At 38.8% G+C, this 26,415-nt stretch overlaps 1 protein-coding gene across 1 annotated transcript in view; it reads left to right on the forward strand.

The window, feature by feature from the left end:
- Positions 1 to 612: 612 nt before the first annotated feature.
- Positions 613 to 26,415, forward strand: part of RAP1B (RAP1B, member of RAS oncogene family) — a 48,482-nt gene continuing 22,679 nt past the window's right edge. The window contains exon 1 of the mRNA XM_055328072.1: positions 613 to 762. The gene's annotated coding sequence lies outside the window, so the exon portion shown is untranslated. The remainder of the gene's footprint in view (positions 763 to 26,415) is intronic.

A 26,415-nucleotide genomic window follows, 5' to 3' on the forward strand; every position in this document is an offset into this window, starting at 1 on the left:
AAAGTGCCCGCGTCGGGCCTTTAAATACGCAATTTATTTTATGCAACTGCATAATAAATAGCTGATTTAGGTACAGAGCAACTGCATAATAAATGGTTGATTTAGGTACAGAGTGCCAAGTTGTCTGGGGTCATGGGTTCGGTGGCTGACTTTGCAAAGGGTTCACCACGGGTTAAGACACCAGTGTAGGAGAAACCCCTGGCAAGAGGGAAATCCGCCGTGCCCCGGCCTGCGGGCCTCCGTGCGCGGTCCAGGTGCGGGAACTGCACGCGCTCAGCGCCTCCGCGGCCCCTTCCCCGCACAAAGGAACCCGCGAGCACCCACTGTCGGGTGGCCTTGGTGACTGAGCTCGTTTGCATTAAAGACACCTTTTAAGTTTCGGAGGGCTCCGCGCTCCTGCAAGCCGCGGAGCTCGGGGCGGGCGGCGCGCGCACCTGCGCGGAGCCGGGGGCCCGGCCGAGGGCGGGAGAGGAACCCCGCCCGGGGCTCCGCGGGGGCGCCGCGTGTGTCCGGCCGGCGCGCGAAGCCCCGCCCCCCGGCGCCAGGCCCCGCCCCCGGCCCCGCCCCTTCCCCGCCCGCGGACGGAAGCGAGAGCGCGGCCGAACGCCTGACGTCACGGCGACACCGCCAAACCTCGCCCCGAGTCAGGCGTGTAAAGCAGCCGGAGCGGCGGCGGCGGCGGCAGCGGCAGGAGCGCCGCGGCGCCGGGAGCAGCGACCCGGAGGGAGCGCGAGGCGCGGGGAGCCGGTGACAGCGCGAGAGGTGGGTGGAGCGCGTGCGTGGCCGCGGAGGGGAGCGGCGGCGGCGGCGGGGCGGGGGCCGGGGGCCGGGCGCCGGCGGAGGGCGCGGGCGGGGGGCGGCGCGGGCCGGGCGGGGACCCCGCGCGGGGACCCCGGGGGGCGGCGGCGGGGCGGCGGCAGGTGTTGCGAGGGCCCGGGCCCGGCGGGGACGAGCCGCCGCCGCCGCCGCGGGGGAGCAGCGCGCTTTGCGGAAGGGGTCAAATGTCTGAAATATGGCGGAGGAAGTGAGAGCCCAGGACCCCCCCGCCCGCTCGCGCCCTCCTGCCCGCCGCCGCCGCCGCCGCCCCGGCCCCCGCGCGGGCCCCGGGGAGCGGCTGGAAGTTACAGCGGAAGCCCCGAAGTTGTGGGCAGGGGAGCCCCCGCGTCGCGCAGCCGGGACGCGGGGCGCCTGCGGGGGCTCCAGCCGGGCCGCGGGAAAGTTTGCCCGAGCCGGGGCCGGGGCGCCCCCTCCGCCGCGGGAAGTGGCCGCAGCCGGCAGCGCGGGGAGCCCCACCTAGTCCGGCTCCGCGGGCGCGCCGCGGGCTGTTAAAGGGGCCGCTCCGGGGCCCGCGGGGGCGCCCCTCTCCGCCCCGACGGCCCGGCGCGCAGCCCGGGGACTTGCTCGCCGTCGTCTCCGTGTCGCCATCGCACCGCTGACAGCAGCGGGACTCGTGTTCACGGCTACCCCCCAGCACCAGCACCAGCACCGCCAGCACCAGGCAGCCGCGCCTTTGGGATTTTTTTTTTTTAATTTTTCTTTTTTCTTCTTCTGAAAACAACTGACGGCTTTTTGGAGGAAAGCTCACTCTTGCAAGTTGAAGCACGAGATATGCTTCGTCCTCGCCTACCCCCCCCCCCACTCCAACCTCCGGTCCATCCTCCGCCCCCCCTCCTTTTTTTAGTTTAGCAAAACATTTTTTTTTTTTTTATTTTTGCCCCGCAGCTCTTGTTTGGAAGGAACAGAGGCAGTCCTATATTACAGTAACGGGAAATGACATTTTAAAGGAGCGGAAAGTTGACACTAAATGAACATCATGATTTTAAGTTTTTTTTTTTTTTTAAGGTTTTATTTATTTAATTATCAGAGACAGAGAGACAGAGGGCTCCATGCAGGGAGCCCGGTGCGGGACTCGATTCCAGGACCTGGGGTCACGACCTGGGCTGAAGGCGGGCGCTCAACCGCTGAGCCACTCAGGGATCCCCTGATTTTAATGTTTTGTTTTTATTTTAATGTTTTTAAGATTAATTCAGTCTACCTGGATTTTTGTTTGGATTGTGGGCCCTAACCTGTTATCGAGGGCTCGCTCACAACTTAAAGCTGCTAACTCGCAAGTGTATTTTTTGACTCTTCCTTTTTTCGTAATTCGAATACTGTTTAGGCTTGCTCAACGGAACCCCATCTTAGCAAGAAGTGACTCTTTAAAAAAAAAAAAAGAGAGAGACGTTCATTTAACTTCAAAGCCCCATCACTTCTAAAAGCTGACTCTGGAATCGTATTTGAGTCATGATGGAGTCATGGGACTTTTTAAGGGCCGGAAGGGACGATTTAGGTCATCCAGTCCCCACCCTCATTTTATGGAGGAGGAAACTGAGGCCTAGAAAAGATAAGATAAGTTAGTGGCCTTGCTGACTTTTAGGACACTGTGCAATAGAGAACTAGGAGGAAGAAATAAATATACAGTGTTTTTACAGTGAATTGCATTTTTACGGGATGATCGAACAGAAAATGTTAGTACCTTAGTCAAATAGTGTGGAAGAACCACTTAGGTCACTTCATTGCCAGGTTTTAGGAGAGGAAGTTGATACTCAAGGAGCTTAAATAACTTTAAGGACACAGAGCCCTGAGTGACAGTCTTCTTGGAGCCCATCCTGCTTTTTAAACTCTGCAAAACAAAAAGTTTTCATTTGGATTTGCTTGTTTGACATTCATAATAAGTTGTGAAGCTGCTTTATCTGAGGAAGCCACAAAGTAAATCTTTGATACATCTGTAGCCAGTTTAGTTTTGATATGCCAGGTATCAGAGTATAACTGAAGAGCCCGATAATAACTTGGCTGATTAAAAAATATGATAGCATGAAAACAATTGCTCTGTCTTTTGCATCCTCCCCATGAGCCCTCTTTCTTCACTCCGTGAAAGTCATCTCTTTTTCTGACCCCTGTCACTTCCAGTATTCTGTTACTGTTTTGTTATTGTTACTCATATGATTTTTGTTATCTATTCCACTAAATTGTAAAGCCAAGGACAGGATGTCTTCTTTGTATGCCCCAAAGCGCTGGCATGGTACACTGCACATAGATAATACCAGTTTATTAAATGTAAGCATAAGGAGGGTAAGGACCATTGCAGTCCCCATTGTATTCTTGGTTCCTAGAACCTTACCTGTGCACATAAGTGTCTAGCACTTAGATTTAAGGATTAACTGTAGCAAACATTTGAGAATATCTGAAGGAAAACTTTGTCTTCCTTCAGAAGAAAGAAGAATAGGAAAAAAGAATAATTTCCACACTGGCTTTGGAATCCTGTTAACTTTACAGAATTGATTTTCATTTTGTCTTTAGAACAATCCTTAACTATAGAATTCTGATACTGTCTCATGGCCATAATAAAGGGAAAGTGAGCTCCCATGGTAAGGAGCCGTCACATAAGGAGCATCTTTTGAGATGTAATAAACAATTGATCATAAAACTTGGATCATGTACATAAATATCATATTCATCTTCCAGTATAATTCAGGACTAGTAGGAGGCCTATCCAGAGGTTGATAACATGAACTAATTATACATGTTGTTTCAATATAAAAACTAAGATTTGGATGATAAATTGCTTATGTTCAGTTTTGACTTCTGGAGTGGGTACTTGAATATTAAGAGAGTGAAATTAATCAGTAAAACTAGATCTGGATACAAAGAAAATTTGGCTATTTTACACGGGTGTTTATTTTTTCCCCCCAAATGTGTGATTTTAAATAAAGTTTTATTATTGAATACCAAGAACTCACTGATATGCAGTGTCATTTTCCTACACTTGAAATAATGTGTCCTCTGTATGTATTGATGAAGAGGGTGGATATTGACCAGTACTGTCTAAATTTGACACACCAGGAATAGTTTAGTATTTATGAACTACAGAGTCAAAGTGCTCTATTTTGTTGTGGTAGTGATGTTACATGTTCAGTCTATAGAAAAACTTTGATAAGATTGATCTTAAACTTTGTAAGAGCACATAAGGTTGTGATTAAATAAATGCCTTATTTTTCCCCTCATGTCATTTTTGAAGACTCCATGGTCTTAAAGATTAGACTGAAGTTTTTACTGTTAGTCTTTCCAAGTTGAATTTCTTCTAGAAAAAGTTAAACAGACATTTTGGCTGACCCAATGATCCGTTGTAACATCAAATTTTTCAATAAACAGTACTTATGCTGAAAGCCTAATATTTTTCAGTGTTCTTAGATATTTTACAATACTATTGAAAGGTACTAATTACATTTGGGGACTTAAGTCTTTAATTTATTTGGAAATCTCATGAACATATTGGAAGCAGCTACAAAGAATAGAATAGATTTATCCATTTGCAGGAGAGAGTAGCCTGCGTGTGCGCGCTATTTATTTATTTATTTATTTATTTATTTATTTATTTATTTGTTTATATTAAATTCTGAAACCAATCCCTTTAGTCATAGAATTTCTACTTTATTTTTATTTTTTTTTTAATTTCTACTTTAAAGAAGAAAGGTTATGAGGAACTTTTGTACTACCTTTAAAAAATTAAGACCACTTTTAAAATGTGCCACAAACAAAAATGACACTGTTCCATACTTCCTCACACTGGTGTGTTTATTCCTAGTGTTGGTCAAATTAAGAATATACAGCAACTGATTATTCCATTTCACTAGAAACTTAGAATTTTTGCTCTGCATTAATAGAGGATCAAGAGTTTCATACTGTTTCCAGAGAGCCTTAAAATTTATAAAAGAAAAAAATGAACATTTAGGAAATGTACCATGTTTTAAATAATATTTAAATTATCAAAAGAAAAAAATATTTGCGACATGAACTGAAGAATTTCCATCTGGTTTTTATTATGCAGAATGATATTCTGTGAATATAACTGTGATTAAAATTGATTATACTTGAGTACTAGAAATATGTTCACTTTTAAATTAAGGATCCTAGGGGATCCCTGGGTGGCTCAGTGGTTCAGCACCTGCTTTTGGGCCAGGGCATGATCCTGGAGTCCTGGGATCAAGTCCCACGTCGGGCTCCCTGCATGGAGCCTGCTTCTCCCTCTGCCTGTGTCTCTGCCTCTCTCTCTCTCTCTGTGTCTTTCATGAATAAATAAATAAAATCTTAAAAAAATCAAAACTATAAATAAATAAATCAATTAAGAATCCTAGTCTCTTTAACCATAGAGAGTAATTATCTAATGTTCTATTTTGGATTTTACATTGAGCTGGTTTCTAAAGCTTATTCTTATACTATTTTGTATTTTGTAGTTAAGCTCCTTTATATACTTTATATATTTTAAACATATAACCAATGAGACGTTTAAATTTAAACCAGATTCTGATCTCATGGGATAATTTGCTAGGTAATCTTTTCCAGGGGTGAGGAATTGAATGTTTCTAACTCTTGTGAAAGTAGACTCAATAAAGATGTTAAAGGAAGAGAGTATTTATTTAAAGCAGTTGTAAATAATTTTGATTACATTAAATTATTGGCTTCTTGGAATCATCACTTTCACTACATTATACATTTTGCTGAGTTTTTCATTAGTTGCTTTGAATATTTATTTCAGTAGATATGTAGTTTTAATAAAATAGATTTTTTTTTCTCACATTCAAAATTTAGCATTTCATGAGACCCCTGAGTGGTTCACTGAGCATCTTTGGCTCAGGTCATGATCCTGGGGTCCTGGGATTGAGTTTCCCTCTGCCTGTGTCTCTCATGAATAAATAAATAAAATCTTAAGGAAAAAAAAAAAAAGCCTTAGCATTTTGTTAAATAACTTTATTTTGAAAATATACAGCGAACTGATAGCCCCAGTGGTGGATTACTTCTACTTGTTGCTTGCTTCTTCTTTGCTTTATAGAAAAGAAAAAGATGAAAGAAAATCTGTTTTGTCCATTTAATAGCAGTTTTTGGCAAAAGCTTCTGGAAAGGAAATGGAAAATGTTACGTAAAATCGTAAAATAAAATTCTAGTTATCTGTGTCTTTTAAAACTTATATTTCTAGAGTTTATACATTGGGATATATTTTTCCAAGTCACTTTATTCTAAAACAAATTGGGAGACTTTCTGAAAGTTCTCAGTTAATGGGACTGAGGCTATCAATAAAATAAAAACTGTAAATATAAACTAACAGGCTTTGGGTGTCAAAGTGGTATGCATATTGCATCCAACTCTTACCTTGTGTTTTAAGGATACACTGAGAATAGTACTATTACTATGTAATGCTACCAAATTTATAAGCTGCTACTTTTAAGATTGAGAAGTTATGATAAACTCCTTGATAACAAAACTCAGGAATTCCCTCAGTAATCTTGAATTCTGTACTGTACAGAAAATAAAGAAGATTAGGAATAAAAAAATATGTGGATCTGTTTTTTTTCTCTTGAAATTGTGCTTCTTGAGATACTGCATTGAATATCAGAGTGGCTGAGTTTTTAAATGTTAAAGTGTTTCGAACAAAAAAGTATAAAGAAAAAAATTAATGTCACTTATAATCCCACCAGTACAATGAATTTTTAGGCAAAATTTGTACCTCCTTTTTGAACCTTTCCTACCTCCTTGTTTCCTCAGTGAGAACGATGGCATATACTACTTAGAGTTGTTGAGAATTAAGTTGGGAAAGTATCTGTAAATGATGATAAAAGAGTATACTAATGTATTCTTTCTTGTTCTCTATCAAACTTTTATTTCTCTGTAGCATCACTTCTCCCAGTTGAAGTTATTCATTAAGGCATGAGTAAGGACTAGAAAGAATAATTGTGATTGTGAATAGCTTAACAAATTGTCTAGCTCAGGGTTTTTAAATATGCTCTAAGGAATCCTGGGGATTGCCTGGACATTTTCAGGAGTCTGCAAATACAAAACTATTTTTAAAATAATACTGAGATGTTTTTTGCCTTTTTTCACTGTGTTGACATTTGTACCAATGGTACAAAAGTAGTGGTGAGTAAAACTTCCGGCACCTTAGGGCAGATCAAGTCAGAGCACTACGCTGTATTCCTAGTCATTGTATTCTTTTTTTTGTCATGCACTAAAAAAAAACTTTAAATGCACTTGATGAAGAAGTTTTAAAAAAAGTTTTTTTAAATCAAATCTTGGCTCTTGTACATATTATTTCAACGTAGTATGACAAAATGGAAAATCTGCTTCAAACGCAATTTTATTGCCATATTGAGGGTATAATGGTTGTCTGTAGGAAAAGCATTTGTGTAATCATTGGAGTTGCAAGCTGAACCAGCCACTTTTTTTTACCTTTTTTACTTTTTTCATGAATACCTGAAAAACTATGGCTATTCAGACTCGGGTATTAGGCTGACATTTTCTTAAAAATAAACAAAATCAGCCTGTTCCTTTAAGGAAAAGATCAACACTATTTATGGTCAGTGATAAAGTTCTAGTTTTCAAGTGAAACTGAGAATATTGGAAAATTTGTATCAGCCCCTGTGCCCTTGACAGCTTCCCAATATTTAAAAAAAAATTTTTTTATAGTACTGGTGATGTTAATGAACACCGATTTTTATTTTTATTTAAGATTTTAAAAATTTATTTATTCATGAGAGACAGAGAGGCAGAGAAGACAGGCAGAGAGTGAAGCAGGCTCCCTGTAGGGAGCCAGATGTGGGACTCTATCTGGGTCTCCAGGTTCATGCCCTGGGCAGAAGGCAGATGCTTAACCTCTGAACCACCCAGGTGTCCCAGTGAAGCATAGTTTTTTTCTTTTTTTTAAAGGTATCTTTTTTTTTTAATTTTTATTTATTTATGATAGTCACAGAGAGAGAGAGAGAGAGAGAGAGAAAGAGGGGGGCAGAGACACAGAGGGAGAAGCAGGCTCCATGCACCGGGAGCCCGACGTGGGACTCGATCCGGGGTCTCCAGGATCGCGCCCTGGGCCAAAGGCAGGCGCCAAACCGCTGAGCCACCCAGGGATCTCCTGAAGCATAGTTTTTAAAAAATTATATATAATGTGTCAATTTTGAAGATCTGCATAACTTTATACAAGTATTTCTCTAGTGACCAATGCATAATGTTACAAAATCATGCATGCCTAAGAATTCCTTTCCTAAATTCTGGCTAGACCTATGGATTTTAATGTTAAAGCAGACCTAAAGTTTATTGGTAAGGTTTTCCCTTCCAGTATATTGCAACCAGTTGTCAAGTTTTGGTGTAGAATCAGAGGAGAATATCCGGGGCTCCTGGGTGGCTCAGTCAGTTAAGCATCTGCCTTCTGCTGGGGTCATGATCCCAGAGTCCTGGGATTGAGCCCCACATCAGGCTCCTTGTTCGCAGGGGAGCCTACTCACCCTGTCCCTCTCCCTCTGCTTGCTGCTTCCCCGCCTTGTGCTCTCTCTGTGTCAAATAAATAAAAAATCCACATTTATCTGAAAAGGCTACTAAAATATTCCTTGCTGTGTGCTTGTGATTCACTTTTTTTGTATACTCCTTTTTCCACGCTTTGCTCTCCGTGTTTAATGTCTTTGATGTCTTTAGCTTATATTTTTGTTGGAGGGGAAGATGAGAATAGGAACCATAGATACATGTGAAGCGGTGTTTCCATGTGCTTCATCTTGAAATCTCTTATTAATATATAGTCAGTTTTAAGTTGAAATTTTTTTTAGGGAGCACAAGCAGGAGAGGCAGAGGGAGAAGGAGAGAGAATCTCAAGGAGACCGTGCCAAGTGTGGAGCCCTACACGGAGCTCAGTTTTATGACCTCGAGATCACAACCTAAGCTGAAACCAGGAGTCCGATGCCTAACCAATTGCACCCCGCAGGCACCCCCTAGATTGACTTTATAGTCTTCACCTTGAGCATTCCTTTGAACTTTGGATCACAGTGTAATAAATTAGGTGATTGTTATTTTTTAAGCATATTTCTTGATTTTAGTACTTGTTTTGTACACCTGATAACTCATCTGTACATAGATTGTGTGCCCAAATTTTGACATAACCTTTAAATAATTTTTAATAGTTGGCTTTCATGATTTTAGGATATTTAGTAGCTTTCCTGTGGTAAAGCTATGGGCTTTTCCTATCTGAAGTTTATAATATCTCTTGGACCTGAGTATTTGCTGTGTTGTCTACCTTTAGTTGATATTTTTAAGACAAATTATAGTGTTCTTACCTTCTAGGAGAAAGTGGTTTCTTGTTCTTGCTTGTTTGAGAGCAATTGTAGCAATCCTTGTTAAACAACTATTTTTATAAACCTTCTGTCATAGGACAGTTCCAAATTTTAAAGGATTTTTAGGGCAACCCTCATTCATTTTCAAGTTTCAGATTATGTGAGAAGATAGGTAAGTTATAGTTTAGGTTGTACTTTGTTTCTTGGAAATTTAGTGCCAATTATTCCCCTAGAGATAATAAAATGGGTGTGTTCTGTGAAGAAAGAGTAGTGAGTCTCAGTTCTGTTTGAAGGAACAGTGTTGATGGAAGAGGCAGAGGCATGAAGTGGTTCAGAGGAGTAAGTGTAAAAGCTAACTTTGGAGTAGCTTTGAGGAGTAAGCATTATACAACTCCTGCCTGCATGAGCTAATCCCACAGTGAGGGAGGGAATTTTAATAGGAAGCTTTAATTCTCTCTAAACAATTACCTGGTCGGCTCTTCTGAAGTAGGGAACATACTGAGATCATTTTTTATGTTCAGGATGTCCAAATTTGTCACAAGGTTGCCAGTGGCTCTTGCTTATTCAGTTTTAGTTGCTAGCTGAAAAAATGTAATTTCCTCTATTTAAGATTTTTTTTTACACTTAAGCTTTTTCTTCCAAGGGTCCTGTCACCTTACTCAACAAAGACAGGATGTTCAAGCTTTTAAGGACAGAAGAACATAACATTTTTCTGTTGTTTACATGAAAGTGATGATGCTGATAATAGGCAGTGGAGAGGTGGGAAGGGCAGGATGTAGAGCAGAAGAGAGTAAGGATGATGATTAAGAGGTTCTCTTTCTGATGAGCAAAGCTGTTACTGACTTCACGTTAGAGTTCTGGTTAACAGGAATGATAAACACTTTGAAAAGCATTTGTGATGCTTTAGTGATTGATACATTTGTCTCCCAAGAAAGGGTCCTGGGTAGAAGATAAATGGTGTTATCTATGGAGATTATGGGGTTAAAGTAAAAGTTTCATCACTAAGCAATGTGATTTGAGAACACTTTTACTCCCCAACAGACCCTTATGCGCTTTTCTCTGAACCTTGAGGTACTTAAATTGGACACTTATTTTTCTCATAAATTTTAACTGATTCCTTTGAGCATGAAGGATAAATTTGAGAAATGTGCTAGTTTTCAGTAGTTGCTAGACCTTTGATTCCTCCCTATTAAAGAACCTGGTTTAGTGACAATAATTTTGAACTGAGTGAGTGTCCCAGGCTTCAGTTCTCTCTCTGGTACTGGCTGTAAAACCTTGAACAAGTTGATCTCTTTCTCTCGACCTCTTTACATAAAGCAACTTTGATTAAATGGCTGTTTGGGTCTAAGATCCTGTGTTTCTGTGATACTACTCTTGTTTGGGCTCCTACAGGAGCTTTCTAACATGTTCTTGTCCTCCTCTATTTCAGTCTCCACCTAGATGTTAAAAGTCATCTTTTAAAAATGTAAATCAAATCATATAATAAACTCCAGTCCAAACCCCCACCCCCACCCCAGTGGCTTAAAATAGAAACCAGATCCAGTTCTTGCTTACTTCACAGTTTTATTTCCTCTCCATTGTTCACTAAGCTGCACCCATATTGGACTTCTTTCTGTTCTTTACCTAGCAAGCCCTTTACTGGTCTTTTTTTTTTTTTAATTTTTATTTATTTATGATAGTCACAGAGAGAGAGAGAGAGAGAGAGAGAGGGGCAGAGACACAGGCAGAGGGAGAAGCAGGCTCCATGCACTGGGAGCCCGACGTGGGACTCGATCCCAGGTCTCCAGGATCGCGCCCTGGGCCAAAGGCAGGCGCTAAACCACTGTGCCACCCAGGGATCCCCCACTTTACTGGTCTTTACCTAGCAAGCCCTTTACCTTCTTTTGAGATTTGGTGTTTACAGCTACTCTCCATCATGGTCTTTCCCTGGCTGTCTGCAAGTCTGCCTCAGTATCCTTAGATCTCAGCTCAGATGTACATTTATAGGGAAGTTTCTCCTGATCACCTGATATAAAGGCTTTATTATCTTCATAGCTCTTTTCACAATAATTACATTTGTCCATTTATTCTCTCTTGCCCTCTAAACTATGTTTCAAGAGGGCAGAAATACAATGTACTTGCCACCAGTGTCAAATAGCCCAATAACTGGCACAGTGCTTACCATTTTTTTTTATTTTAATGGAAAGAATACATAAGTTCAGTGGTTTGTCTTTATCAATTAAAGTGTTATGTCTATTTCCTGCTATATTTTTTAGGGCATCTGTCTCTGGAGGACTCATTCATCTGCATGTTTTTGAGAACAATTCTCAGTTACTGTATGTTAGGATTAAGTTGAGTAATTATGCACAAAAGGTTTTTAGCAAAGACATGAAAGTTAATACGAAATTTAAATAGGAGTTCAAAATAATGATTGATACCCAAATGAATGATATAGGTGAGTGCTTTTAGAGTCAGAGGAGTAGTGAAAAGTCTTAGGCTCTAATAGTCCAAGAAGAAATTATAAATGGAGATCTGTACATGATATGAAGGGTTATGTACATTTTAGACTAATAGTGAATCAGAGTGGGCAACTATACAGAAATTAGAAAATGCAAAGTATGTTCAAAGGATTGTTTTGCTATAGTAGATGTTTATGAAATGGATTATAGGCCCATAATGCCTTACTTAGAATTCTTGGTCTCAGGTACTTTAGAATTCAGAACTTTGTGGAAAGATTTTGTTTTGAATTTTAGTAAGAATAATCACACACTTAATATTTATAAAGTGAAATATGAATAGTCACACTAAATGGGATGAATAAAAACTATAAATAGCCTCATGATAGTGCTTAAGTGAAGTTTTGCTATATAAAAAAAAGCGTGAGAAATGGATCTGAAATTGTTGGAAGTTTTGCTATATAAAAAAAAGCGTGAGAAATGGATCTGAAATTGTTGGAAAGGCTGTAGTCTTTATTACTTTTTGTCTTTGGGGAGGACATCATTCTGAAAATGTTACTTTGAAGCAATTAGCTTAGAAACAGTCTTTTCCACCAAATTCTCTTTGACACAGATTCAGAATGGAATGCACTGCTAAGGCTGACTAGTCTATAAGTGCCTGGGAAAACACCTAATTCCTTAGAGTCCAGTTAAATATTTGGAAATAGTGAAGATTCATCTTGTATATTGGGCCTGGACCATCATAGATGGTTTTTAGGGGGATCCCTGGGTGGCTCAGAGGTTGGGTGCTTGCCTTCAGCCCAGGGCATGATCCTGGAGTCCTGGGATCGAGTCCCACGTCAGGCTCCCTGCATGGAGCCTGCTTCTCCCTCTGCCTGTGTCTCTGCCTCTCTCTCTCCGTCTCTCTCATGAATAAATAAATAAAATATTTTTTAAAAATGGTTTTTAAAAATGTTTAATGATCAAGAGCTCTTACTTCAGCCACAGTTTCTTAATAGATTTATTAAGTCTTTTAAGATACTGTGTAGTTTATATCCCAGTTCATAAGGTTTCTAAGAATTCTATAATACATTTCATTTTTAAGTAAGAGTACAATACAAGATTGGAATAGGAATATTGTAGGGCTAACATAGTCTAAAAATCCTTGAAGAAATCACTTATTTTTGACATATAAGGAAGTAAATATCTGAAGATACTTCTTTGAAACCGAAAATTGATTACAGAAAGTGCCTGCCCACTTTTTGTGGTTTCTCCATATGCTCTCCTTATTCTAACAGCCTAATTAACACTCAAACTTTGGTTCTCATTGCTTTTATCATTCATTTGGTATATACTAATCTCCAAGAATGCAAACATGTATATGCTGTTTTGTTGGATACTGACTTCTATTTTATAGAAATCGCCAAGACACACAAGTTCTGAAGCAATTTTTTTTTCTTACTGACCTACTAATTATACAAGTGAAGTATTGTGTGAGAAAGCCAGATACCAGCATTATTTGGGGCTTCGAAGTGTGGTGTGCATTTTATTTTTCTGAATGGCCTTTTTTATGTTCAATAACTGAGAGCATCTTTGAACAAACCGAACATGATAAAGTGTAAAAGGAAGAATTAAATTAGTCAAAAAAATTTCATAAGACAATTAGTTGTATAAGCCAGTGTCCGCATTAAGCAGCTAGCAAAAACTGCTACTTAGATTGAGATACTGGAGAAAATTATGGGAAGTACCTCTGCTTCCACTGTTTTTTGTTGTTGTTGTTGTTGTTGTTGTTAGTTGGTTAATTTTTCTCCTCTCAACTTTTGGCAGGTTTACTAGGGAATTTTCCATTAGGAATGTCCTGGCCTTGAAATTTCATTTAGAATGTAATTTAGTCATGCAAATTATGAACCCACAGTCTAGATCATGGCATTCTTATGGTTTCAGATGCATTTGGGGGCAATCATATTAAGCTTTGTCATTTAATCCTAGTTAGGACGTTAACAGGAAAATGAAATAAAATATTTTTTTGCAGTCATTTATTCCTTCTCTCATGTAAGACACTAATTCTGTTTATTTCTGAACTCAGCCTTATGTTGAAACAGATTGTAAAATTATGTTTTAAAAAATGTTCCCCCATCCTTGTGGAGGGTGGCGTTTTGTAAAATCTGAATATTTATATTAAAAGAAATATTTGTGGTGTTCTTCCATTTATGAAAACAGGTGTGGTTTATTCCGAAGTCTTTACCCATAAATTCTAGTTGACGGGCTAGAGCTAGTACAAGTGCCTCACTTCTGATTTCTTTTACTTCTGTCCTCAAACAGTTCATAAACTGTACTTAGTGTAGTATTTGTTTGAAATAAATAAAAGCAGATATTTTCTCTAATCAGGATATCTCTGGTTGTTGCAGTTATCTCATTCTGCAACCTGTTCAGAAAAAAGTATTGAGACCTTTGATTTTACTGTTAGATTCTGGAATGACAAATCAGCAAACTGGGGAAAGATGATAATGGCTTCATCTAGGAACAGGAAAATAGATGGTTAGCTTTCTTACCCCCAGTAACGGTCATCTCTTTGAAGTGGTTGTATCTCTTTTTCTATGACTTATGGAAGTTAAGACGTTAAGAGCACAGGTTATTTAAATTACTGAAGAATCTGATTTCTAGAGACCTGAGGAACAACAGACACTGAATTTTCTTTACTAAATTGGGGGACAGTTATTTGGAGACAAAATGATAAAGATGATGGTCTCTGAACCCTGACCTTTCTTTACTAGGAATATAGGTTTTAAGATCCTTAGGAACAGGGGTGTGTTATCAGAGTTTTTCAGAGGTGCTTTTAAAACCTTAATGCGCGCGCGCACTCACACACACACACAAAATCCCTACTATGATAGATGTTACTGTGATATCACTTAGCTCTCTCAGGCTTCTGGGTCTTCAGATTTAAATTTAATCGGACTTTGAGACATTCCTTCCCACTATTCCCAGAGGTGACTTTGTTCACCTCTTTGGATATCCCATGCATGTCTCCTTCCTTCCTGTCATGCTAGGGTGTGGCCCATATGGGCCAGACTGCATCTAACAGAAACATAATATTGCCTCAAAGTGTCTTGTATATAGAGGTATGGATGTGTGTGCTCACTTTTATCTTCAGAGAGACTTACTGGTGTTTGAAAAGACACAGGTCTAAATGAGTCTTGGTTAATACGTTTGCTTTGTAGAAAAAAAATGCCAGGTATTAGCTTTCCCAGCCTCCCCTTGCAGGTCAGGCACAAATACTTGAGGTAGATCCAGCAAACAAAGGAATTTTCTAAAATAATCTGAAGAGAAACTTTGCAGAGCTCCAGTAGCATGAATCCTTTAATGTGGAACTGTTTACTTTATTAAGTACTTCCAGAATCAGAATGGGCAAATTTAATAGATTTAGCTTCTAATGTAAAAGTACTTTACCCAGCATGCCCTTCTTTTCAGTTTTATCTATAAAGCTTGATGGAGGGCAGCCCAGATGGCGCAGCGGTTTAGCGCTGCCTTCCGCCCAGGGCCTGATCCTGGAGACCCAGGATTGAGTCCCATGTCAGGCTCCTTGCATGGCGCCTGCTTCTCCCTCTGCCTGTGTCTCTGCTTCTCTCTCTCCTCTCTGTGTATTCTCAGAAATAAATAAATAAAATCTTTTTTTAAAAAAAAAAAAGCTTGATGGAGTTTTGAGGGTATGTTGGGGGCTTACCTTCTTGCCATAGGTTCAACTGATAACACTGTTTAATCATCCTCAGGAATACTTTTAAACGACAGAATCTTTTGGATAAGTGCATAATGAATGAATATGGAGTGAATGAATGAATAGTGTAAAAATGAGCAGCAACAACTGTGCCAGAACCCAAATCATTGTTTTTGGTAGACAGTCTTCAGCATTCAGGCAAACTATTCTCAGTGATTCTTTTTGGGTTGCCCCGGGAAGGGGGGGGGTTACCTATTTTGCAGCTAATCATCTTTGTAAAACTATCAGACAACAATGCTAGTTATTTAAGATCAAAGTATTCTATATCAGAAATTTTCTAATGTTTTTAGAGTTAAAACCCTATTACTCCTTCCCCTAAACCACAGTAGTCATTGATAAATGAGAGCTGTACTCTTTCCCTCTGGGACCAGAGTTGGTCTCAGAATCATTCTCAACACTACTCCAGGTAGCCATTTATATTTTGCATTGGTGTTTGAGCTAAAACCCATTTGCTACCAGTGAATAAATAGTCAAGATCTATCCTTATTTCTTCCAGGCTCTAGTCTATAGGATAGGTATCAACGGAGTTTTTCTATAAAGGGCCAAATTAAAAACTTTTAGCCTTTGAGGACCGGTCTCTGTCAGTGCTGCCAGAGCAACCATAAACGATACGCAGTTGCATGGCAGTGTTCCAACAAAACTTTAATTACAAAAAAATGGCAGTAAATGGGATTTGGCCTGAGGTCTGGAGTTTGCCAGCCCCTCCTCTAGGGCAAGAAACTGGTTTTGATTCATTCAGCAAATAATTGGCTTCTATTTTCCAACTGTGTTAAGTGCTGGTTATGCAGCAATTGACTTTACACTTAGATCCCTCACCATGAGATATTTGTCTTTTTTTTTTTTTTTTAAGAGAGAAAGAGCAAGGAGGGGGGTATGCCAAGGAAGAGGGAGAGAGAAGAGGAAAAAAAAATTTTTTTTTGAAGATTTTATTTATTCATGAGAGACACACAGAGAGGCGGAGACATAGGCTGAGGGAGAACCAGGCTCCCTGCGGGGAGCCCGATAGGGACTCGATCCCAGGACCCCAGGATCATGCCCTGAGCCAAAGGCAGATGCTCAGCCGCTGAGCCATCCAGGCATCCCTAGAAGAGAAAATCTTAAGCAGGCTCCATGCCCAGTGTGGAGGCTGATGTGGGGCTCAATCTCATAACCCTGAGATCATGATCTAATCCAAAATCAAGAGTTAGATGTTTAACTGACTGAGCCACCCAAGCCCCTGAGATATTTACGTTTTAACTGAGTATTTTTTATGCATGTGGACAGATCCAAAGCAGGTTTTTGAGTAATAGTATGGCCCACCCCATAAATCTGCCTCATTTCTCTATAAAAGTGAAATCTTAGGCAAATACCCTAAGTGATGCCATGTTGTGTGGTAGTGGTATTAACTAAAAGTAATCTTAGTATACTTTGGATATCACATGCTGTGATACCAAAGTTAACATTCTGTGACGAAAAATAGAGAGCTTTGATGTATGCATGTGGTATCTGCACTGTTTGTCCATAGGAGGTGCACAGTATTCATACAGTCTTGTAGAAAAAAAATACTGAAATTACTGATTGTCTTAACTATATTTTGTCAGTCTCTTGCCATTTCTTCCTCTATGCAGTATCGTTTCTGATTTTAGTTTTCATCATCTCATTATGGGTTTTTGTTGCAAACTTGCATTTTTTTAAAAGATTTATTTTTTTTAGTGGGGGGCACAGAAAGAAGGAGGAGAGAATCTTAAGCAGACCCCGCTGGGCATGGAGCTGATGCAGGACTGAATCCCACTACCTGAGATCACGTCCTAAACTGAAATCAAGAGTTGATTGCTTAGCTGAGCCACACGGGTGCCCCCCAAACTGATGTATTTTAAAAGTAGGCCATATATTAATCGTATTTTAGTAAATTGCTTAACATTTCTAGATGTACTGTTCTGGCTTCTGTTAGAACTATTTTTGTTCATTTAAAAAGTACCTTTAGTTTTCTCTGTATCCGTATGTTTCTCTTCAAAACTTCCAGTACTGTTGCTTATAAAATGAGACTAGGAAAATGAGACTAGGTTCTTGACCAGTACTCAGATCTGTGTTATGTTGACTGTAGACACTCTTGCTGTTTTTATTTTCCTATTTGTACCGAGATCACTCTTGCTGTTATTTTCCTGTTTGTACCGAGATCCGCTCATACTGTGCTTTCTATAGTCTAATCATATTTTTTTATTTTGCTGCCTTCTGTGCCTTTGCTTTCACTTTCCTTTTCTCTAGTGTATACTTTCCTATTGAAATGCTGTGCCTTTTGTTCATTGCCACCTTCTTCATATATATGTTTCTGACCTCTCTCCAAATTTTCATATTTTTTTGTGTTTCTCATCTTTTCCATATTATCTCATCTTTCCTACAAAATTGTAAGCTTCCTGAAAACAAGTGTATTTTGTTCATCTTTGTAACCTTCATAGTGACTTGAAGGCATATTCAAATACTAATTAGATGAAAAGTATTCCTAATTAAGCAAGGGACAGTGTTTCTTCATGAGAAATGTCCTTAGACTTGTATTCAAATGAGAAAACTCGTGTCAAGATATACTATAAATTGTAAATGCTATACAAATAATGTCTGTTACCCTTAAACAACTTGGCTCTTACATTTATTTAGTGTCCCACACAGTTTGGCTTTTAATTTCTGTATTTTCTTCCAGAGAAGAGTATGATTCTGTTGAGGAAAAAGACCAAAAGCTATGTAGTACCCCAAAGTGTTTGCAAGATGTTTTTTAAGCCTTTGCAGTTTAGTATCTTTAAAATTATGAAACAGAGGAAGCAAATTCCTATTAAGATGTATTCCTCCTAAGATGAGCAATCATCTTGAGTTGCTCAGTACTGAGGATTTCCTGAGACAGAAGACTTACAGTGCTAAAACCAGGACTATGGGTTACCCTGATTCCACTTTATGATGTAGCCATCTCCTTTGCATGTCACTGTGTTCACGCAGTTTTAAGTATAATAAATACCAGGAAACTGGGTGATTGGTTTGGTGGGAGGGAGGGTGTTGGAGGCATTTTGGCTTTTATTTATCAAGTTTCTGACTATTGTTTTGGACATTTTTAAATATTCAAATGAAAATACAAAAGTGCATTTGATTAATTGGTCTATTTAGGAATGTATTTGTGTATGACATATCATTGGTGACCTTATCAAAAGGTGATGCTACTCAACTTTCTAATTTAAAATTGCATAATCTGTCAGATGATTAATGCTTTATTTAAATGTACCTTATTAGGTAAAGTCAAGTCTGAGGTGGCCTGAAATTTTCCTCTTAGCTCCCTATACCATGGTTTTAAGCTTTACTCATAGATTTGCATTGCAGGTACCATGTTTCTAAAGAAATGTCTATCTAGGATAGTCTGTGTCTAGTCCTTTCTTGCTGAAATTAGCTTTTGTATGTGCTCATGTATATAAATCAGAGAAGTCCATGGTTGAAAACTCTAATGACAGGTATATAACCTAAAGTTGCTAAAATACCCCTTGCAAGTTTTTTAAAATATTTATTTATTTGAGAGGGAACACTTGCATACAAGCATTAGTGGAGGGGATAGGGGAGAGGCAGAAACAGACTGCCCGCTGAGGAGGGAGCCCAAATCAGGGCTTGATCCCAGGACCCCCAGATCACAACCTGAGCTGAAAGCACACACTTAACCAACTGAGCCACCCGGGAGCCCCCATCCTTGCAAGTTTCATCAGCAGTTAAGCCATAGTGGCTTCACTATTCTGGGATATACATTATGCCTATGGTATTGTTGGAAAAGAGCTATTAAAAATACTGCTACTCTATACCAAAAAGGACATTAATGACCTGGATCCTTCCCTCTTCCTCCTCTCCTAGTTTTGTTTTGTTTTGAGTTCCTCCCAATTTGTAATGATTAAATTTTAACTGTACCTCTTGGGGCTATGTGGAATAATAATAGCATCCTTAATTTGAATAGTCTTTGGCTAAAATGGGCTCTTCTGGAATGGTTTGCTTGGTGGTTATCCTCTTGTTATTTTTTTTTGTTTTAAGAATGTGAATAGAATCCTTTGATGTTATTTTAGCTTTTTGTGGTTCTTTTTGCCAGCTTATATGATGGGCTGCATTGTTGTAGAAAAATTACTTGTGCCTTTAAAGCAAATGTATCCAATGTTATATTCCTATTTAGAAATGTAAAGATAAATTTGGATTATGAAAAGGCTTTAGGGCAGCTCTGGTGGCTTGGCGGTTTAGCGCCGCCTTGGGCCCAGGGGGTGATCCTGGAGACCCAGGATCGAGTCCTACATCGGGCTCCCCATAAGGAGCCTGCTTCTCCCTCTGCCCCCCCTTTTTCTCTGTGTGTCTCTAATAAATAAATAAAATCTTTAAAATAAAAAAAAAGGCTTTAGAAGACAAGAAAATGGAAAAACTTAGGTTGAAGTTGAAAAAGAATTATGTTCTTTTCACAAAAGGAGGAGAAAATCTATACTTTGTTTATAGTAATTCTGGTTTGATTTTTAGCAGATAAATTTTCATTTAAATTAGATCTTGGGATGCCTGGGTGGCTCATCGGTTGAGCGCCTGCTTTCAGCTGGGGTTGAGATCCTGTAGTTCCAGGATCGAGTCCCACATCGGGCTCCCTGCATGGAGCCTGCTTCTCCCTCTGCCTATGTCTTTGCCCCCTCCCCCTCTCATAAATAAATAAATAAAATCTTTTTTTAAAAAAATGAAAGAATGTGAAGTAAACACTGGCAGTAGTGTCACCATAGCAGTAGTTATTTATTTCCTAAAGAAATGAGAAAATAAGATATGATAGTTACTGCCCTGTTTGCAATAGGCTTCAGATAAAGAGAAAAGGGAGCGAGTCTAAAGAAACTGTGTGGGCAAATGATTTTTATATGTTATGGTTTATTGTACGATACAAATGAGTCACCAAATTTTGCCCTGAGATACTCATTAAGCCTAGAAAAATTTTTGGTTTTGTATAGTATTAATTTTTTTCCATTCATATTTCTGTTTCTCATAAATTGACAAACCTCCATCAAAGCTCATTTGATAAAGCCTTAACAACTAAAACTATAAACCTTAAAATTGAGATTTGTAATCATCTAAATAAATTACATATTTCAAATTAATAAGCCAGGAATATTGAGTGGAACAAATTGCACATGGTACATTTATAATCTTGCTAAACAAATCAGTGTTCTGTTTTATGCCTGAAGCCTTTTGAATACAGAGATTCTTTCTAATCTCTTCAGGAATAAAGACGCTACTACCATGTCCATACTATTGTCAGCTTTTACTCTGCTGGCTTTGAGACCTATTGCCAAAGATAAAAAGTACTTACTGAACCGAGTCTGTTCCTCTTTAGCTCCCAGTCTGGCTTAATGGCCTCACTATCCAGGTTTGATCATTCTGCGTCCAATTTTTCTTTCCTTACCCATCTGGCCAGTCACCGTGTTCTCTTGATTTCATCTGTCACTGTCCTAACCTAGATCACCATCTCTAACCTGTGGTAACCTCTTACTGAATTCTCAGAATTCAGAAAACAAATATTCAATTGCTGTGATCTTTCTAACAGATACATTCATGTCATTTCCCAACTTGAAAACTTTTTGTGTCTCAGTTTTTGTAGAATACAGGTTAAACTCTTTAAGAGGTTCCCTTAGGTCTTCCGTCTGTTCCCCCTCTACCCCCATGTGTTCATAATCCTTTTCCCCAGAGTGCCCACATTTCTCAGTGAACTCCTCTATTTCTTTAAAATATCCATTGGTCTGGTTTAAATATCCACTTAGTGAAGCCTTGCTTGACATATCCTTATAGGGAGAGAATTCTCTTCTGTGTACACATAGCACTTTGTTCTGTAGACTCTGCTTGATTGTGAAGTAACAGCGCAAACACTACATTTTAATGTTCTAAACTAACAGATCTGGGATATTAAGGCCACTAAAATATAGTTATCTTGTTTTGTTTCAAATTTTTTTAAAAGGTTTTATTTTTTTAATCGAGAGAGAGAGACAGAGGCAGAGGGAGAAGCAGGCTCCATGCAGGGAGCCTGATGTGGGACTCCATCCCGGGTCTCCAGGATCACGCCCTGGCTTGTAGGCGGTGCTAAACCGCTGAGCCACCGGGCTGCCCTTGTTTCAAATTTCTAGTGTGCCCTACCTCTTTGTCTTCGTAGTTAAGACTAAAATCTTTCCAATCTGGTCATTGAAATTCAAGTGTATGACAAATTAATATTTTCCTTCATATTTGCCTCCTATATCCCACCACACCTTTTCCTTTTTGGGAAATAATGAGGGTCCTTACAAAGTAATAAAGTAGAGAGAATGCAATTGATTCCAGAGATGCCAAAGTAGAATGGATCAGGCGTGGTACTGGCATGGAGAAGAGAGAAATGTTGATGACAACCCTCCCAGGTATACAAGTTCTGTAGTATACTGTTCATTTGAGGTCCGTCCCGTAGGTGCTTCAAGTTTTGAGCACTATAAATAGATGGAGTTTAAAAATATCAAGTAACATTGCTTACTATGTGTTAGGCATTTTGTTAAACATTTTGCATGGGATAAGTTATTTTATTTGAATTTTAAAAACTTTACATAGATACTGTTACTTTCATTTTTGGATGAGAGAATGAGGCACAGAGAGGTTAAATAACATAACCGGGATCACTTAGCTAATGGTTAGAACTGGCATTCCAGAAAATCAGATTAAAGCCCGTGCTCTTAATTCTTATATTTTCCTATTTTATCATTTTTTCAATTTAAAATATAGTTAAATAAGGCGTGTATGTGTCAGATTCTAAGATATATAGCAAATAGTAAAGTTTATCTCCATACTTCTATCCATGTTTATCTAAATTATGTTTGGAAGACACAGCAGATCTTTGAGTCACTGTGTACATCTATAACACTTATTGCTAGATATGATGAGAAGAAAAAAAATGTGACAGGTTAATTCTTAGGGCATGTCCAAAGAACTCTTGTGAGCAGGAGAGAATTCTACATGAATCCCAATCTATTGGGAGAGATCTGATAGAACTAATAGGTCATTTTGAGCCAGCATGATTTCTTCTTGCTTATTTTCTAAACATGTTGGACTCTCCTTTTTTTTTTGTTACTTAGCTACTAGGCTCATCTCTTGATTTGGCTGAGAAATCTAAGAAACAGATTCTTCTGCATTTGTCATATTACTGGTAAATTGTGCTATAATTTTTCAGAGATACGATCAAGTCCTAAACTGAAAGGTAATAACTTCAGTAATGAAACTAGAAAACATGACCTTAAGTTGCATGTTCTAGTATATGTTGGAGTAAGCTTTATGTACTGGAAATATTAATCCATGAAAAGGGCAGAGGAAGAATTTTTTCCTACTTGAGGTATTATGAATACAGCCAAAGTAGAGAAAATGCTGTGAACAATTTGATGGCCTACAAATTCTACACCTGATTTAGAAATCTAGTTCACAAAGAAGACCTTTCTTAGAATATAAGATTGGAAGCATTTCCCATTTGTCCTCTATGAGAGACACAGACAACTCAGAAAGTAAATATTATTAGTAATGTTCATTTTAATAGCTTTTTATTTTGTAGTTCATTGTTTTATTTTTAAAAGAGAGTATCAGAGGTAGTGTTTGGACCCCCCAAAATAATGTTTAAATCTCCTCAGAATTCTATCATTGTGTCCAATAGATTAGTACCAGGTCCTCTGACATTTTAATTAATTTTATTTGGGAGGGCAATGAGAACATGGTAATCCTCTTCAGCTGCTAAAATACTACTTTGGGAGTTGGAGGCGGAAAGGAGAAATCAAATACCGTCTCTTCCAGAAAGTGTTCAGTGGGAGAAGTAATGTCACTTGACTCCAAGAACCAGTAGTTAAGTTTTTTTACTTAGTCCTTTATTTATAATTTAAGACCACAGAATTTCAAAAATGGATGGTTGGTGGTGGGTGTTGTAGCAAAATAACTTGAGGATAGAATCACTTAAATTACTATTGTTTTGTTGGAAAATTTCTAATTTGACTATAGCTTTTTGGAGACCCTCTGACATATTTTAATGGGAAGGAATTATGCTTTTTAAATATTACCTTCAAGGACTTGATTCTTAACCTTTTTTACATTTATTAATGAGATTGAATAAAAAAAAACAGATTATGAAGTTGAGAGCAGGTGTCTCTGGAACCCAAAAGTTGCTATTTTTAATATTTCTTTCCTGCTTCAGAGCAGTTTCTTTTCCACTGGAATTATATTCCTACAGGGCAGTATAAGAACTAATTTTTTTTTCAAGATTTGTATAGTTCATTTTCAATTGGGATTCTTGACATTTGTCAGTAATTGATATTTATTATTTATTTATTTATTTATATTTATTTATTTACTTATTTATTTATGATAGTCATGCAGAGAGAGAGAGAGAGAGGCAGAGACACAGGCAGAGGGAGAAGCAGGCTCCATGCACCGGGAGCCCGACGTGGGATTCGATCCTGGGTCTCCAGGATCGCGCCCTGGGCCAAAGGCAGGCGCCAAACCGCTGCGCCACCCAGGGATCCCAGTAATTGATATCAACTTAAGTGGCAATTTATATACAGAAGGTGGTACCTTGTTTGTGGTCTTTGACAGACCTAAATAGTTCTTTCCTTTGCTAGAATTGAATTATTAGTCTTTAGTCATTTCTTGATTTAACATTTCTAGACCAAATTGGGGACAAAATACAAAGGGGCTACTGTGCATCTGGTTGGTGATAGTAATAATAACATCTAAAACTTTTAAAGACAATATACATTCTTATTTATTCTGTCCACTAAGTCTGTGAAATTGATATTATCATTGTCTATATTTTACAACTAAGGCACAAGCCTAGAATAAGTGACTACCCTCTGGTAAATTACATAGGTAGTCCATTCTTGGATTCCCTTATCTCCAGAATCCATGTTCTACAACAAGAGAAGACCTTGTATCCATACGCTAATCTTAAATTAGTTCAAAAGAAGACCTTAATTGCACAAAACATGTTGAACTAGCATGCCAGAACTAAGAAGAAAATACGGAAAGCCCTTGCATCTTGCCTTGGTTGAGTGCCCAGCAGTATTGGTAGATTTTCCCAGTTGAGAGCAGCCTATGACTGTGTAGAGACTGTCCTGTATTGTCTTCAGTCCCTTTATTTTAGTTTTATCTATTTATTTGAAAGGTAAGCATTCTAAAATGTCAGTAATATCAAACTGCCATTATGAAATAGGGACAGAATATTTACATTATCATTAAATGTTAGAGGCAACGTAGAATTATACCTTTTTTTACAATAATAAAGATAAGGGAATATAATATTGAGATACTTTTAAAAGTTCTATCCCTATATAATTCTTCAAAACCCTAGTATATGTAATGATAACATTTTGGAATTGAAAGGGACCTTAGAGTACATTTAGTCCAGCAATAGATAACTAGTGACCCAGAGTCTAAATATCCATACCTTAAATAGATTTTATTGGTTTTCTCAATATTCACAATTTTTTTTTTAAGATTTTATTTATTTATTCATGAGAGACACAGAGAGAGACATAGGCAGAGGGAGAAGCAGGCTCCATGCAAGGAGCCTGATGTGGGACTCCATCCCGGGACTCCAGGATAACGCCCTGGGCTAAAGGCAGACACTTAACCACTGAGCCACCCAGGTGTCCCAATATTCACAATTTTTAGAATTTGAATGACTTTAGCTGTATAAGCATTCACTCCACTTGGGCACAATTCACACCATTCCCTAATATTAACAACCTTTCTGCTTCAGACATTTAGGTGCGTACCTGGCTAATATGAGGCAACTCTGTGTTCAGTGCTTCCCTCTTCCCTTATTTTCCAAATAAAGAAACTGGAAATTGAAAATAAAGTGGCTTATCTCATATTGTATAATGTTTTTAATAGAGCCAAGCTTTGTAATCTTAAGATAATATTCCTTTCTACAGTTCATTGTATCCTGCCCCCTAGAATACAAGATCTTATATGATCAAGTGCTGAAGTATTTGGTGTAGGTTTTCAGAGAGAAGAACTATTATTGTGGGCTGAGACAATTCAAGAATACTTCAGAAATCTTTCCTTAACACTACCCTCTTTAGAATTGCATTCTAAGTATTTGCTAGTCAGGAACATTCTATCCTGATCTGTGTAGTATTTTTGCTACATAATGGGAGCAGTGCAGGAGAGGGGATCATGAATATCTTCCTGTATAGAGCTGGCAAAGGAAATCACCGAGGGACATTTTGTATATATTGAATAATGGTACCTCATAAAACCAACTACATTTAGATTGCTCCAGAAATCCCATTTTTGCCCCTGTAAGCAGCAGCAGAAGGAACATTGTAGCCATGAACTCTCCACTGGATTCTAGACAGATCTCTAGGGCTTTCCCAAATCGAAATTTAACTTTAGCTATAAATTAATTGGCCTATTACCCTACCAGAGAAATTGATTTGAAAATAGTAAACAGAATAAAGCCAAATGATAGAAACTTTTGTTGAAAACACAAGATCAATCTATTGAAAGGGCTCTTTGGGTACTGAGCTATATATATAGTTGATTCCTGAACAGTGAAAGGATTAAGGGTGTTGACTCCTGCTCAGTCAAGTCTGAGCTTTACTCCCCTAAAACTTTACTAATAGCCTACTATTGGCTAGAAGCCTTATTGATAAGATAAACAGTTGCTTAACACATATTATATATGTCATATATGGTGTATACTGTATTATTAGAATTAAGTAGCTAGAGAAAATCTTAAGATCATAAGAGAAGAGAAAATACATTTATTTTTAAATCTGCCTATAAGTGGATCCATGCAGCTCAAACCTGTGTTATTCAAGGGTCACTTTTATAGTACTTTCAAATTAACAGAAGTTCTTTTTTTTTTTTTTTTAAGATTTATTTATTTATTCATAGAGACACAGAGAGAGAGAGAGGCAGAGACACAGGCAGGGGGAGAAGCAAGCTCCATGCAGGAAGCCTGACGTGGGACTCGATCCCCGGTCTCCAGGATCACGCCCTGGGCTGCAGGCGGCGCTAAACCGCTGCGCCACCGGGGCTGCCCTTAACAGAAGTTCTTTATAACATCCTGTATGAGATGATCCCTCCATTCCCA

Source organism: Nyctereutes procyonoides, unplaced genomic scaffold (genome assembly GCF_905146905.1).
Source record: "Nyctereutes procyonoides isolate TBG_1078 unplaced genomic scaffold, NYPRO_anot_genome, whole genome shotgun sequence".
Classification (NCBI taxonomy): Eukaryota; Metazoa; Chordata; class Mammalia; order Carnivora; family Canidae; genus Nyctereutes; species Nyctereutes procyonoides.